General features: G+C 37.9%; 1 long non-coding RNA gene across 1 annotated transcript in view; it reads right to left on the bottom strand.

Annotated features, from left to right (window-relative positions):
* Nucleotides 1–13,774: 13,774 nt before the first annotated feature.
* The window catches only part of LOC141411008 (uncharacterized), an 88,393-nt gene continuing 85,021 nt past the window's right edge, over nt 13,775–17,146 (bottom strand). The window contains exon 5 of the long non-coding RNA XR_012435870.1: nt 13,775–15,592. This is a non-coding gene — a long non-coding RNA (uncharacterized lncRNA). The remainder of the gene's footprint in view (nt 15,593–17,146) is intronic.

Genomic DNA, 17,146 nt, shown 5'->3' with positions numbered 1-17,146 from the left:
TGTGTATGGGAACAGAGTCCAACAACCAGCAAGTAACAGTTCACCACTCTGTTAAAGCAAAAGCACAGGTGTGGTTTGAATGCAGATGATTTAGGTCTCAGATTTTTCACCCAAATACAGAGGTTCAAACACTTGCTCTAACATATTAATCCAGATCTTAGCTCTTTAAACTGTCTCTACTTCTTTGCTTCCATATGATAGTAACAATAAAAGAATCTGCCTCAGAGAGCTATTGTGAGAATTAACTGAGGTTATGCATTTTGGTAGGTAGAATTTTACCATAATTATGGCCCTCATAATCTTTCTTTCTTTTTTTTTTTTTGCGGTACTGGGGTTTGAAATCAGGCCCTACACCTTGACCCACTCTACCAGCCCTATTTTTGTGATGGGCTTTTTCGAGATAGGGTCTTGAAAACTATTTGCCTGGGCAGGCTTTGAACTGCAATCCTCTTGATCTCTGCCTCCTGAGTAGATAAGATTACAGGCATGAGCTACAGGTGCCTGGCCCTCATAATCATCGTATGCAAGGAACTTATAACTTTCTTCTAACCAACAGACTATGTCAAAGACGGTGGGTTGTCACTTCTGTGATTAAGTTCCATTACAAAAGGCTTTGTTTTAGCAGAGAGAAAGAAAGAGAGATTCCCTCTTGAAGAAACAAAACAGCCATGTTGGGAACTTGCCTTGCAGGGGCTCAACGGCAGGGAACTACAGGCTGCTCTAGGGTTGTAGCCTGACCTACAGCTGGTGCTCAGTACTAAAGCCAGGGCCTTCAGTTTCACAGCCACACGAACTAACTTGAAGAGCCTGGGAGAAGAAGCTTTATGTGAATGCAGCCAGCTGACATATTCATTGCAACCTTGGAAGTCCTGGACCAGAGGGCTCACCTCAGACACCCACAGAAACTGAAAGGTATTAAATGTGCTGCCTTAAGCTAATAAATTCTGGTAATTCTTACAGGCAACATATAAAGCATTTGACAAAACATTTTTAAATATAATCTTTCAAAAACATTACTCACATCTCTACATATATAAATCTATCAACAAATATTTAGAGACCTTATTTATACATATCATTTCTGTAAAAAAATAATGCAGTTATTGAATGCATGTCTTCTATGTAGTTAAGAAGTTTGTTTTTTTTTTTTTTTTAATAATGTTGGTAGTTAGCATCTCCTGGCAAGGTCTAGAATTACAGAACTCTATATTAAAGACATATTCAACTGTGTTGTAATAGTTCTGAGAAGCTGCAGTTATGTTTGATTCAACTTTGCACCTATGGTATTAAAGGACTCTAAATAAGGAGAGACTCTTGAAGTAGGAGGGTGGGGAACAGACATCAGATAATAAGCCACAGTATTTATTTTTAGGCTTTCATCATATTATTAAATTAAATGACAGTTTCTAGCAGATTAAATAATAGAAGCAAACATTCAACTTCACAGCCATGATACAATATCCACATGCTTTTAAAGTCCTCTCTTACAGCTGGTTGGAATTCAGCCTGAGACAAATTCATAAACATGTATTTTATAACCTGCTTAGTGGATTATTAAGGAATAAGACTGCCTTTATCTAGCAATTAGTCAATGAGTGGGTAAAGAATACCTTCAGGATAGAAATAGCTCCTTCTCTTACACTGTTGATGGGGACTTCCCCCCTGACTCCAAACATCTTAACCAAGAGAATGACATGAGGTGAACTCACCAGCAGAAGCACTGAATGACAAACTAAAAGGAAATCTTCTGTCTTGTTATCCATAGAGTTCTCATCGGCTGCAATACTGAATGAGGACTCCACTTACATGGTCTTTTTTGTTATTTTTTTGTTAATTTCAGGGCTAATTTAACCCCAAAAGAAAAAGAGAACTCCATTTTCAAATTAATCTAGAAATTCCTTCAATAAGTAAACTATCAAGTCCCTGCCAAATGCTAGTAAAAATAAGAACAGAGAAATCTAAAGAAGTGTAATGAGTTAGCCAATGTCACACGCTTGGTAAACAGAGCACCCATGGCTCAGATCTGTTGGTCTTTCTTCGATATGTACTCTGGTCATAATAGCATTTACTTTGTTCTGTCACTGTGATGTAAGATGCAACTTCAAGTGGAGGAGTATGGTTCAGTATGAATCATCTCTCAAAGACAGATGATGCTGTGTTGTTCTGAATGACTCTGCCGGGGCCTGTAACTATCAGGGAAGTACACAACTGTGCTCCAACCTCAGTGCTCAGTACTTATAGCTCCAGACAGTGAATAGGGAGGCACCTGACTAATCAGTTAATGACCTTCACAATTTTCAAATCTACCCATAACTCGTGTTGATATTTTTGTTTGTTATTGTACCAATCTACTGTTGAGGACGCTTCCTAAGCTTGCCTTCTCAGAGAGCTATTGAGATCGAACGACAGCAAACCCCAACAGTTATTTCAAGTTCTTTACCATTTTCTACTCTCAGTGCTTGCAGCCATCCATATATATGGCTCATTCATTCACTTGTCAAACAAATGTGGAAAATACACTTACTATATGGGAGCACAGTCAGGATGGAAATGATTTCATTAGGTAAGGGTAATTCTTCATGTGTATATTGTATGCATCTCTCATCTCTTTAGACTTTGCTATAAATTGTTTCTAACTTCTATTGCAGTTCCCTGAATAGAGATAGAGAAGAATAACCACAGAAGTAAGGACTCTTCACCCCACAGCATAGAAAGGTGGCCTTGGGAATAAGTGACTAAGCATATTTAAATCCTGGCTCTGCCACTAACTAGCTGTGTAGGATCCCAGGCAAGTGACTTCATATCATCTGTAAGAGGTAAATAATAATAATTAAGTCACAGGACAAGTGGAAGAATGACAAGTGCTAATAGACAAAGACCTTCAAACAGTAACTCACATTTGGTAAGCACTCAATAAATGCTAGCTTTTGTTATTATAAAGGGTATTAAATACTTCCATCTGACCTCTAGATCTCTTTGGATACTATGTGAATTAAGTTTTTTAATACATTTGAAAGACCTGTCTTATAAAATCTCCCATACCTGTTTTAGCAGAGCCAGTTGAGAGAAAAAGAGACATTCTCTGGCTGTCCTTGAAGGAGAGGACAGCCATGCTGGGTACTGTGTGTGCAGGCCATAATTTGGAGGAGTAATTTCAAAGTTGTGACAATAAACATGTATTATTATTTTGTAATCAGAAGGAAAAGAGCAAATGCTGTTTCAAGACTAAGACTCATTACATACCTTGGTTTTCTTATACTGATTTCCTCTCTCATCATCACCATAGGTAAAAACTTGTTGCTTGATTTGCATATTCTATGCCCTGTGATAAGCTTCCTTTCCATTCTGGTTACTCTTTTCTGGCTCTTGAGACAGAATGCCTAGGTTTGCATTTTGCATCTTCCATATCTTGTGTATGCGAATTTAAGTAGTACTTTAATCATTGTGTCTCAATATCCCCAACTATCTAATGGAGAAAAACATTGGACCCACCCCTTAGTGATGTTGGGTCAGTGTTAACATGTGGCACTTAAAAGTTCCCCATAAATTCTAGCCACTATTATTACCCTGAATCTGAGTCCATAGCTGACAGTTAACATTTGTTGAGTTTATGTTCTAGGAACAACAGGAACAAGGACTCAGAATTAGGAGGGTTCACAGTGGATTGTAAAAAATGCAAAGTGTTCCATGAAGCCAGAGCATGCAAGACTCTAGCTATAAAAGCCACCTCTTCCAAATGTCAAAATCCTTCTTCTCCCAGGCGTTACCCAAAAGCCAGGCCTCCCCAGTTCACTTGGCAACAAAAGCCAATAAGCTGCCTTAATTTGGAAAATTCCACTCACATTCCTGGTCTCTGGCTCTCCACATGTCGCCAGGGGCATTTAGGCCAGCCCTAAGTCCCAAATGTTGAGGAGGAAGAAAGAGGGAATGGAAAAAAAAAGGTAGAGGAAAGGTCGGAAATTTAAACTGAATTGTTTAGTAATGGAAAGTCCCTTTCAAGTCTCTTTAATTCTTTATTTGGATTCCATTGAGTGTGTGCCAAGAGGGAAAAAGGAAAGGTTAAATCCTCCTATCAGATTTGGCAAAGGAGCTCAGTCAAGCAGCTTATGGGGGGGATTAGCTTTCCTGCAGTGCACAAGTGTTAATACACAGGATGCCAGGGGCTTGCAGGAACCCCTCCTCAGAAGATTTGTCATCCAGTGCCTTGGAAGGGAGCTAAAGGAGGAATATGGGTCACAGGCAATTGCTGGATCCCCAAAGAAGTGCAAAACACCTCTTGGGGCAGAGGAGGCTTTGGGTACCCTCACCTTAACCTGTGAGTTTGTGTTTCCCTTTGAACATATGAGGAATGAGGCCTTGCATCCTCTTCTCAGGGAAACAGTTAAAAAGATGCAAGATTTTGCTACAGATTTTGGGGGGTTCCTGGATGTCATGGATCCTACTCATAGACTTTGAACCCCTCCCTTATTACATGCATTCTGAGAACTTTCTGCTAACAGTCTTAACATATTGTACATGCTTCATACAATCAGCCTTGAATGGAGTCAAAACACTTTTTTTAAAGCTAAGATCAGATCCAAAATTCAAAATGTGTCTGTGGCCTGAAGCATCTGTGTTTACTTAATTCAACCAAACAGGCACGTTTTGTGAGGGAAAAAAACTAGCCTAATTTGTGGAGCAAATACTGGGTTCCACTATCAGCTCCTGCAATCTGAGCCAAGTAAAGCTGAGAAAGTTTCTTGGCCTTGCAAAGTTTTAAGGTCTCCATGAATAAGATGGGGGTTTTCTTAGTCACCTGCCACCCTCTTCAGGATTTTGACGTGTTGCATTGCCTGTATGTCATAGAAATTTTCCAGTGATGGAAAGCACTATATAAAGATGAAAGTTCAGTGAGTGTCTATGTCATGGAAGACCCTGAAGATGCTGCCATGAAGGAGACATGGGTCCTTCCCTCTCTGCAGGAGCATACACAATGACTAGGTGGCTCAGGATCACAGAGTAAAATGTTTCTGATAAAGGAATCATGAGGTCTTGGGGGAAGAATTCATCCCCTCTAATCCTCAGGAGAAGCCGCATGAGGGAGAGAAGAGTCTGAGCAGAGTCTCCCAGGGTATCAAGTAGCACCAGCTGAAAGAGGAGACTGGAAGAGGAAAGGTGTAATGAAAATTACTGGGTACCTCAGTTCAGCCAGCCCACGTGCGCACTTGGAGTAACTACGTTGCTGCAGCAAGTCTTGAATTAAAACATGGATTTATAGACATCTCAAGGCCAGGCCAATGGATCCAAGGAGGGGAGAGATTGAGCACGCCCCTCCTCAAGGCTCCTCACCATCCTGAAGAAAGGCAGAGACTGGCTGTAAGAAAGTTCGTGCTCACTCCCATGTTTGCCCTTCAATAGAGGGGACATGCTACAGAAGTCATCTTTCTCCTAATGCTGCTTTCACTTTCCCTTTACCTCTCCAAATTTCATATTAAGGATAATTTCTTAATTTCAGGATCTTTGGGCCCCTTGCCCCTAAGTGAAGGAGCCAGGGTGAACATCCAGAAAGATGGCCCTAGCTGTGCACAGAGAAAAGCTGACTGTTTTTCTGTGGGAAGAGCATCCTCCAAATGTGTACGTGAGTGAGTATGCATAGAAACCAAAGGCAGCCCTCGAGGTTTAGAAAACCAAAGGCTGTCCTCTGCCAAGTACTTTTCTTATTAAGTTTTAAATGTGTATGTACTTTACAGGGAAATGTAATCCTTATGTTTCTAATGTACTTAGGTTTAATATACCCAAAATGCTTCATAATCATTTCTGTCACTCAAAAAGGTTTTGGAGCCTGGGTTTTGTGTCTCAAATCTTTCTCCTAGAATTAGGAAGCTATAGGTTTGTTCTTAAGGGGAAAGAGCATGAAGCAGGTGGATAAAATGTTCTTTTTGTCTGACACAAGGAAACAAGATCCCTTTAAAACAATCTTTCTTTCATGGTCTTCATTTGGCCTTTCTCTGTGTCATTCACACTCACCTTAGTCCTTGGAAGGGTGACCTCACATCTTCGTTTGCTGATGACAACCCAGTGCATGTCCATTTTTCCCAGCATCATTGTTTACCAGAGTCCACTATCACTTTCCATGTAAAGGAAAAATGGTATGGTCACCTAGTTAGGGCAGAGCTCTGATACACCCATTCTTTCCCCCATTCTTTGTTACAGTCCTGATAGCCACATTGAAAAAAGGTGAAAAGAAGCATATTAATTCAGTTTAAATAAAAATGTTTATTGAACCCAATACATCCAACCTATCTTAATTTCAAGATGTAATTTACATAAAATATTAGTATTTCCACTCATCTATTCATATTAACTCTGAAATTTACAACACTTCTCAAATTGGAATATTTTAAACATACTGTCAAAAGTACCTGAGATGATTCTCTACTGAACTTGATAACTCCAGGCTGAGAGCAGACCCCTGCACAACTAAGCCGCTGTGTGACTACTATGGCTGGGTGAGGTTTGAGTGTGCCCGTCAAGGGTTCATGTGTTTTAAACTTTGTACTCAGTGTGGTGATGTTGAAAAGTGGTGAAACTTTTAAGAGGCAGGGCTTAGTGGAAGGGATTATGTCATTAGAAACACTGCCCTAGAAATTAATGTTAGCTCTTGTCTCAATCTTTCTATGGACTCCCCTGAAAGTAGAGACTGCCATGAAGTCTTACCCAAAGATAGTTTACTTTGGAATGTGATTTCAGGCAGGATGGGAAAAAATACGGGAGAGGACATCAATACAAGAATGCTTAATCCAAATGACCAAGGCTAAAAGCAACTGTCATTCAAGACAGAAGTCTTCTAAGGAGACTAAAAATGGGTCTTAGAAGACTCCTATAAGAAAAAAGGGAGAAATATTTATCCACTAGCTACTGTCTTTGATTGTTCACAGATTCACCCAATGTGTGATAATTTATGTTCAACTCCAAGTTTTGTACTTGTCAAGGATGAGAAGTTTGCTTTGAGTCTCCAACAGAGCTGTCTGGCAGTGAGAGGTACATGATACAAGCCTTAGGATGACTCTGCTCAATTGCCTTTTCATGAAAGAAGGATGTACTACAGTGGCTAGAGGAAAAGGTTGAATCTAAAGGATCATAAAGTTGTATACAAGAGATGTCTGGTGTTATCTGTCCTTGAACCCTTGCACTATTCAGAAATGGTCACATCTTCCATTACATACAATCCGCTGTAAAATCCCTTCAAGCAGTGTCTAGACACTCTGCCTATTAAACCTAATACAAAAGAGAAGATGGTGTGTCTCCGCTGCTGAAGTCCCAAGGCAATGATTCAAATTCATCCATAACTCACTCTAATTCCCTTGGGGAACTGAAATTTGGTTCAATTAATGAACTTCAATTTTTCATCTGAGTAAGAGATCATAAATTACTATTGTGTTGATTAACGTCATCTTTCTGTTCACTGGGAAATAAAAAGAAAGAAGGAAAGGAAAGGATGATGGCGAGCAGGAGGGAAGAAAGAAGAAAGGAAGGAAATAGGAAGGAAGGAAAGACAAATTATCCATCCATCTGTCCCAGTTTTGCAAGGCCACCTATTAGCTACCACCACACTGTCCTGTGAGTTAAGGCACTCTGATTACCACTCTAAGTTAGCTTACATATGGTAATTATATTCATTCACTTCAATGGCTAAATGCTGCTGGCCTTTGCTGTTCCAGAAACCCATCATTTCAACTGATACTAGAGAACCTAGGTCCATGGGAACTTTTCCATGGTCATTAGTAGGATAAAAAGATTCTCCCTTTCCCAAAACACTTCTTAATGCCTTAGTTAGGGGCACATCCTTAATTTTACATGTGAAATTGTAATCACAGGTCCAAATTCTGTTACACATTACATGTACACAAAATAGGAAATATGCATCAATTTACACAAAAATATTTAAATGTTAATTTACAAATTTTATTTTCTGAACATCTCTATAATTTCAAGCTGAGATGTTTTGTCTTGTGTGTGATATACAACAGGACTCATAATTAAAAGAAAGGGTAGTCTAATACCTCTTGTACCCAACACAATGTCCCCAATCCACTCAGCTACATCACCAACATAACCTTTTGATTACATTTTGTATTGGGAACTCATAAGAAATACATTTTCCTGCTTACTCTATACATCTTTAACCTTGACGGGGTCCTGCAATGTTTTCATCCACAGCTTACATCTTGTTGAAATGGTAATCAATTGAAGTTCATATCTCCTTTGGAGCTCCATCTGACTATATGCTTAGAATGTTACTTGCCACTGGAAATGACAGCTCACCCCATCACTGCCATATCTGATTAGCAATAAATGTAATAATTATTGTTTTTATCACTTCCTCATTGCAGCAGGTTCCTAAGAGGCACAAGCACATATGAGTACACATAGGTATACATACACACACACACTCACACACACACACACTCACACACACACTCACACACACATACACACAGGCATACACATTCTGCTACTAATTAATGAGTTCTTATGTTCTTTTCTCCTTCCTCCCTTCCTCCATTCATTCCTTTCTTCCTTCTTAGCATTTATCACAGAGGCTGACATATAGTAAACACCTGAATACGTCTTGACTGACTGATGTACTGGACAAATTCCAATAAGAAATAATAACTTTTTTTTAATTTCTATTTAAGAAAACCCTATACCTGAACACTTAAGCATCCAAAAGCAGCTATGTAACTCCAGTTGTCCTTACAGCCCCAACTCAACAGACTTACGTCATTTCTAAATTGAGAGAGTCTGTAACATAAAGCTGATTATGTTAGATAGTAAATGGGACAAAAATTACAGTCACTGTGAAAACTTTAACTTAGAACTCTCAAATCTGAGGATAATTAAAATCACAGCTTGAATACTGCAGGAGTAACTATTTGAATTTAATTGACTATTGTATGCAATATAAGGGCTGATTGCTTTCTCCCCCAGCATTTTGGACTTTGGTATAATTTCCTTTTTGCAAGTTAAATCTACTTAAGTGTCAATATTTTGCAATTCAAAGTACCAATTACGTTTATGTGATTTTTCCCCTAATAAAACTACATTCAACAAAATTCTAAGCACTCTTTTTGTTTAGCTTCTATCAAACACTTGAAGCTTGAGTCGTGTTTTAAAAATATATTTGTGCGTGTGCATGTGGGGGGCGGGGGTTCGGGATCAGGCAAATCCAGATGTTCCTAGACCAAAAGCCGTTATTATCAGAAAGATCTGTTGCAACATTGGCTTTGTTTTTAGATAACCCCTCCCTTTTACATAAGAGCAGCATGTAATATTCAAAAGAATTCCGGTGAAATGATCGCTGAGAATGGAACTGGAACCCAGCTCTCTACAAAACAGTGGAAATGATGTTTAATCTCTCTTTGTCTCTCTCCAAATAATAGTAGTAGCAGTGGTAATTGAGTGCCTACTATGTGTGAGGCACTGTTCCAAGTATGGATTTAACTTAATTTTACTTAGAAGTTATTCAAATCCCTTCTCTCTATTTTGAAGATAAATAAAATGAGGTTTAAAGAGGTCACACAATATGATCTAACAAAATCTGGATACCAGCTCACTGAATAGAATTCCAGTCCACTGCTTTAACCCCTACCTAGCAGATGCTGTACACTGGAGGTGATGGCCTTGTCAAGACACAGATGCAGCAGCATGAGGCAGCAGCTACACATCTGCTCAAGCTCAATGTTGTGGACTATTGGTGGCTCAGAGCCCTAAACTTGTCCTCTCTCTAATCAGAAAGGAGCACTTTCCAGTGGGTCACACCCATATCATCCTATAAACTAAATACTGAATCAGGCAATAGGAGCTCTCTACTTGCCAGACAGGACCTTGCAAGCCCACATGGTGGAACAACTCAGAGCATCTGGTCAACTCCACATGAGTGGCAGGATCAGAGGGTGCCACAAAGGGCGTCTCAACCAGACAGTATAACCAGAAGCAAGGGCTCCAGAATCTCAGCAGCCATAAATGCTCAGAGAGACCTGGACCCCCTTTATCCAGGTCTACAGACAGGAATGCTGACAGTCAGAGCCTAACCAGGTGATGAGGCTTCTCCTAGAGAAACAGAAAAGTCACATAGAAGGACCATCTCAACAGCATTCACATTCCCAAGGGCCAGACTTTTGCCCTGTCCTTCTAGGTCACATGTAATACCTCAGTGTTGTCCTTCCACACAAAACTTGGCCTGCTTTTGCTCAAGCAAATTCAAGGCAGGTATCTGTCTCTTGAAACCAAAAGAATCCTGAAGAGTGTACCACTGAGCAATTTCCTTCTGGCAACTTGTCCTGGGATTGACTTCCATGAAAAATTCAAAGGACTAACGCCAATAAGCTGAAAGAATACTGGGGACAGGTTTCTGTCCCACCACTTACTAATTGCATGACTGTTAGAAAGTTATTCCACCTTTCTTGTTCAGTTTACTCACCCTGTTTAAAATTTCAACACACACACATAGAGAGACACTCTAGCACTGCCTGTTTTCCTTCTCAGTTTTATTTTACCCACAGCAATTTTCATTTCTAACTTACTAAATAATTTATTTATTCATTTTGTCAATTGTCCTGCCTGACAGAATGCAAGCACCATATAAAGGGTGCTGGATCTGCCTGGCCTAGAATAGAATTCAATGCATAAGAATTGAATAGGTATTTGTGGAAGTTGTTTGTTGAATATAATTTGTGATTTGATTAGACTTTATTAGTGGTTACCCTCTTGAGATCCTTTGAACCTTGTGAGTTCATGAAGACAGTATTTGAAAAGCCGTAGGCTAATTTGAATATTACTGAAAGCATAATGCAGATAACACATTTTAGCCATCATTATATTCCTCCAGCTAACACATCTACCATCTCATTAAACAAGAGAATTTAATGCTGTTTCAATTTGCTGTTTACTACTACTTTTCACTATTTGCATAAATTATCTTTTGTTAGTAAAAATGATAATGTCATTAGTGTGACTAAAAGTTCAGTTTATTGAAGAAACAAAACAAAGAAGATAATGGAAGGAAAAGGCTACAAAGGAAATTTTTGGTGTGTGACATTTCTGAAATTGGTTAGCCTTCTCAAACCACATTTCACTGCCTCCAAAATGAGAAGGACGTAAGAGAGATAGCATACATAAATACTTTAATGTGTGTTCAACACATTAGCTCCTCCTTTCATTTACCTGGAAAAGAACAAGTTTTTGTTCCAACACTAAAATTAAGGACTCTAAGTTGCTCATAGGAATTGCACGTGTGAAAGGCGATGTATGAGTCCAGCATGAATCCAGAGCTTCCAAAACACCATCTTATCAGCATGAAGTGCTTTTTTTTAAAAGTTCAACATGTATGTAAGATTCAGCAAACTCCCATTAAACTATTGTGTGTTTCACTGTTACAGAAACACTGCAAAAATAGGTTTGGGGAGGTGGGAGCTCAGAGAAAGTCAAATGATTAAAAACTATCCATAGGCCATTATAATCAGAAGCATGCCAAATGGCAAAAGAAGCATTATTCACAATAGTTAAGCTACGGAAACAGCCCAAATGACCTGCAACTAATGAATGGATTAAGAATATATATATGTAATGGAATTTTATTCAGTCATAAAGAAGAATGAAATTGTGTTGCTCTTAGATAAATGGATGGCGCTAGAGAACATCAGGTTAAGTGACGTAAGGCAGGTTCAGACAGATAAAGGTCGCATGTATACTCTTGTATGTGGAAAACAGATCCAGATACAAATACAAACATTATTATGTACACACACACACACGCACACATAAGCAAGAGAGAGAGAGAAAGCAAGCATGTTTCCAATAGTGGGAGTATTAAAGGAGACTAGGGGAAGAGAATGATAGAGAATGAATAATACTAAGAATGAAAAATACATCACATCTGTGTAGGAACAAGGCACAACAAAAAGGACTGAAAACTGTTGAACAATATGGGTTAGGGCACAAAAGGTAGGGAAGAGTACTAGAGGGAATTTGACTAATTATAGTACAATATATTTATAGGTAAAATATCAAAGCAAAACCCCACTGAACAATGAACAGACACTTAAACAATAAAGGACAGGAGTGTAAAACAGATCATGTTAAGAGGAGTATAACAGAGGTAAGTGGAGGGTAAATGAAGAGGGTAAAGGAGAGTGAAAGGGTTTAATGTATTTTTGTACATGTATGAATATGGAAAATTGAAACTTGTCAAAGTCATTTTAAGAAGTGGGCAGGGGGAGTAGAAGAATAATGCAGGGGATGAATCAAACCAGGGCACATTGTACCTATATATGGAAATGTTACAATGAAAATCCCTATATGACTATTAGATACTATTAAAAATGTTTTAAAATTGTCAAAAAAATGTCAGAAGTTCACTATTAAGCAGCACTGGTGAGGACAGAGCTCACATCTCTGATTCTCAGGGAAAACAACTTATTTCTGGCTGCCAAAGGACAGAGTAGGTACAAATGGAAGAATGCTGAGTACACTGGAGAAAGAGTGGCAGGGCAGGTGGGTGACAAAGCCAATTTCTGTTTTGTGCTGAAGTCCCAGATTCTCTGCCTTAACATCTGAAGAACAGAACACTGCCTTTTCTCCATTGGTTACTAAGTGATGCCAGGGGAAAAATCAGAGGACTAGGGTTTAAAATGGGAAACTTTCTAATTTCTCAACACTTCCCATGCTCTTTGAACCTTTGTATGACTATGTTTGTCTGGGAACCCTGAGGTGCATGCTGGATATGAACATAGCAATAATAACTACTTCTAGGAGAAATTTCTTTATACCCAGGTATTATCTTGTATATTTTGCATACATTACCTTCAAAAACCCCACAGTTTTGTAAGTATAACTACTGCTATTTTTAGGATAGGGAAATGAGACTCAGAAAAGTTAATAGATGTATCCATCAAAGTTAAGATGTTATTCCAAATTAACAAACAGCCCCCAAATCTCAGCTACTCAAAGTAACAAATATTTATTTTTTATTTAAAAAAATTTTTTCTGATCTGAATCTAGGGGACTCTCCAGAATGTCTTTCCTGCATGAGATGAATTACACACCAAGCTGGTCACTCAGGGTTTTGAGTCTGTCATCTTAATGTGAACCTCCTCAATAGCTATTTTGGTAGAAAAGAATGGAAGATCTCACAGTGTCAAATGCTTCAGCCTAGAAGTAGCATGTGTTATTTCTACTTATAATGGAGGGGCAAGAACAAGTTCCATTCTCAGTCATGGCTGCTCTTAGGGAGAGAAGCAGGCATCACTCAGTCTTAACAGAGACCCACTCAAAGTCACACAGGGTGCAGAAAAGCAAAGACCCCATTCCAAGTCTTTTGCTTCCAAATCCTGCTTTATTTCTTTATCAACCACCTCAAAAGGCAACTATATTTAATTGGTGGAAAATTCTTAATATAGTAGAAAGATTCACAAATAGTGCCAAAAATTTAGGAAGTAAGAAGATTCTTCTGACCTCTAATTATACTTCAGTATTAACAAAATAAGTGAGAAAGTGAAGATGCTTCTGGAAGAGCTAAAAGAGAAAAGTCTAGACCTTCTCCTAAGTAATGCTATTATGACAGCAAAATATGACCCTAAATAAGCCATCTAATGGTCAACATTACTCTGTTAGTATTGTTATAGCATTTATCTACTGAGAAATTGCTCCACATAAAATCCTCTTAAAAGTTCTTTGCACATATTAATTCATTTCATTCTTATAGGAACCCAATGGATTAAGCAGTACTGTGACCTCATTTGAGAAAGGTGACGCAAAGAGGGGGTGGCTATTCTAAGCAGATACTGAGATGAGCTATGCAAATGCAGCTGAAGACATAGTCCCTACATTTACCTTTCACCAAATTCTTTTCTTAGACTCCTATATATCCAAATTTCAGAGCTATTTCTACATATAGCCATTTCTGGGTCAAAATTAAACATGGACACCGAACAACAAGTCTCAATAAACCAAAGAAAACAACTGGCCATGTATAGAGAGCAGACGCTAAAGTTTAGAACTTTAGTTAAATACCAGACACTTAAGGTTACACCAACTATTTCCAAAGATAACTCAGTGGAAGAAAGAACAAGAACAAAAAAACCAAATGTTGTTGGAACCTAATCAGGCCAGTAAAGTGGGAGAGCTCATCACCTATGATATAGGAATTCTATGATACAATTCCAGCAGCTTCCTCCTACCCACTTATTATCAGCCCTGCCAAAGCTCATGCTCAGTTATGATAGTGTCTGTCTAACAGACAGCTTTCTCTGCCCCTTTCTCTGCCAGTTTTCTTATGAATGGAAATAAGAAAGTAAAATTATTTGTAGAACTTATAAGTAAATTTTTCACAACATAACAGCTTTGTGGTAGAAGATAAGCTCCAGTCATGTATCATAGCTATTAGAATATTGAATTACAACTCTAAGAATGTATCAGAACAGAATAAGTATCCCATTTTCAAGATCCAACAGAATTATTGGTAAAAAGACCACTTGACTTTGATTAAAAAGACAAGATTTTGGTGTGCTACTCATGATATTATGAACAAGTCAGTGAATCTCAGTAAGACTTGCTTCCTTATATAATAACAGTGAAATTTGTTTATCTGAACACCTAGAATAGAGGTGAAGATCAATCAGTACTGTCTGTAAAATCTCAGAGATCTCCTAATGGCCCAGACTCTTTCTCTCATCTCAGGACCTCTGCACATGCATCTCCCTTTTTGAATGTCCTACCTCATGCAGTGCCCCTTGCATGGCTAACTGAATGAGAGCATCTGTACTACCATACCTTATCCAAATGCCTACCTCTCGGTTCTATTGCGAACTCTATGGAGACAAGGTTGTATCTCATCACGAGATGCCGTATGCCCAGTGCATGTAGGAGGGATGCTGAAAAGGCACTTAAGGGTCTTGTGATTCCAGAAATGTGATAAACATAATAGGCTAATACAAGAAACACTAAAAATGCTGGATACAATATAGAAAAAAATGTTCTCTTAGATGCACCAAAGGGCTAACAAAGAAATAAGAATATGTTAAGGTCAAAACCTAAAAGCAAAATAAAACTCCAGAAAGTCAAGCAGAGCACCAAAGTTAGTCTTACACAAGGTGTGCTCAATAAATCCCAGTGATCTTAAGCCCAAATTAACAAGGACACAAGTTCCAAAGTGCATCCCTAGTAGGGTTCTGATAGGAGATTCCTACATGCACAAAGTTGGAACCCCAAAGAGATATGACCTTTGTTTAAGGGTAAACATAAACTCACCCCCAAAGTGATTACAGAGTATCATACTGTCTGAAACCTCTATACCACATGGAAGGGGGAAATTGTTCTGAGAATTCTTAACCACAAGTTGGCCCCCAAACAAGTTTATTATTTCAAATCTCGGTAGCTGGGTGGCCTAAAAACCTCTAGCTGAAAATTTGGATCAAAATATCTTCAGTGTGGCAGAACAAATCTTGTCTGGGGGAATCCAGCTTCAAAAGAGGTCTCCATCAAGCCAGGGAATGTGGCCCAATGGTAGAATGCTTACCAAGTGTTCGCAAGGCCCTGGGTTTGATCCTTAGCACTACAAACAAATAAAAAGAAGAAAATTAAGATAAATTTCCAATAATTCTTTAGATAAGGAATAATAAAATAGAGCATAACATTAACTCTTCTATTTGATGCTGTTGGAGGTGCAAAATTTTTATCTAAAGCATTAAAGAATGAAACTCTTTACTAACAGTCGATGCACTTGTGTACACAGAAAAACCAAAATCTACAGTTTAATCATTGACTTAATACATTTTCAGTGATTCTTTTTACAAATTAATATTAAAATGAGCAAAAACAGAATGTACTTAAAAAGAGAAACGATTCATAATGGCATGAAATATCATGTACCCGAACATGAATCCAAAAGAGATGGAAAAGAGCTTTATGGAAAATCTTATAAAACTTTATTCAAAATCACTAAAGAATGGGAACATTTAAGAAATGGTATGTCATGTTCATAGGAAGACTCAATATTTATATCATTTCTTTTCAAATTGATCTAGAAAGTCAATTTAACACTAGGAAGTTTTAATAGGGTATTTTTAAAAGAAACTTGACAAGCTAACTCAAACATTTTATATGAAATGGCAATGCTCCTTAGAAGTCCAAACACTCCTGAGGAAGAACAATGTGGAGATTTGTGTTTCAAAATACCAAGCACTATTATTTAGGTGGTGGTAATTAAAGCAAGCTGTTGGAATACACAGAGACAAGTAAGACCATGAGAAGAAAAAGGAGTCCAGAAAAATAGACCCATGCATATATAGAAATTTGATTTATGATAACCAATACTGTAAATCAGTGGCAAAAGAAAAGCCACTCAATAAACGATTTTTGAACAATTGGTTACTCATGTGGAAAAAATGAAATTTGATCCATATCTCACATTATACATAAAATCAATCCCAGGTGCATTAAATATTCAAAAGTGAAAAGTAAAACTATAAAGATTTTAGAATATACTATAAGAGAATACCAAAGTATCTTTATAACATCTGGATAAGAAGGGTTTTTAAATTAGAAATAGAAAGTACAAATCATGAGAAAATGAGTGATATTATCCGCAAAATTAAGAACATCTGTTCATCCAAACAGTATCAGAAACTAACATGAAAAACCAGAAAGTAAGAAAAGATTTTTTGGAATATATAATAATGAAATTAGTATTCACACTATATATAAAATACATTAATCAATAAATTAAAAACAATTCAATAAAATGAGCAAGTTCTTAAACAAACATCTTATAAAAGCAAAAACCTAGTTGCCAATTAATATTGAAAATCATCTTCTTCTCACTGGTAATCCAAGATTGTATATGAAAGCTAAAAGGAGATACCATTTTTTCATCCAGCAGATTGGCTAATATTGAAGATTGAGAACATCAAGTATTGATGAGGATGTCAGACAACCATTACTCTTATATGCTGCAGGTAAGATGGTAAATGGGTAAAGCTACTTTATAAAACAACGTAATAGCATTTCCTGGTAAGTTTGAAAATGTTCAAGTCTTGGAACTCCTCAATTTCACTGCCAGATACCTATCCTGCACACATCTTACCCAAGTACATCATGACTTTATACA

The sequence above is a fragment of the Castor canadensis genome, chromosome 9 (assembly GCF_047511655.1).
Source record: "Castor canadensis chromosome 9, mCasCan1.hap1v2, whole genome shotgun sequence".
Taxonomy (NCBI): Eukaryota; Metazoa; Chordata; class Mammalia; order Rodentia; family Castoridae; genus Castor; species Castor canadensis.
Note: the sequence above shows the minus strand (reverse complement) of the source record. Positions and strands in the feature narration are given on the sequence as shown.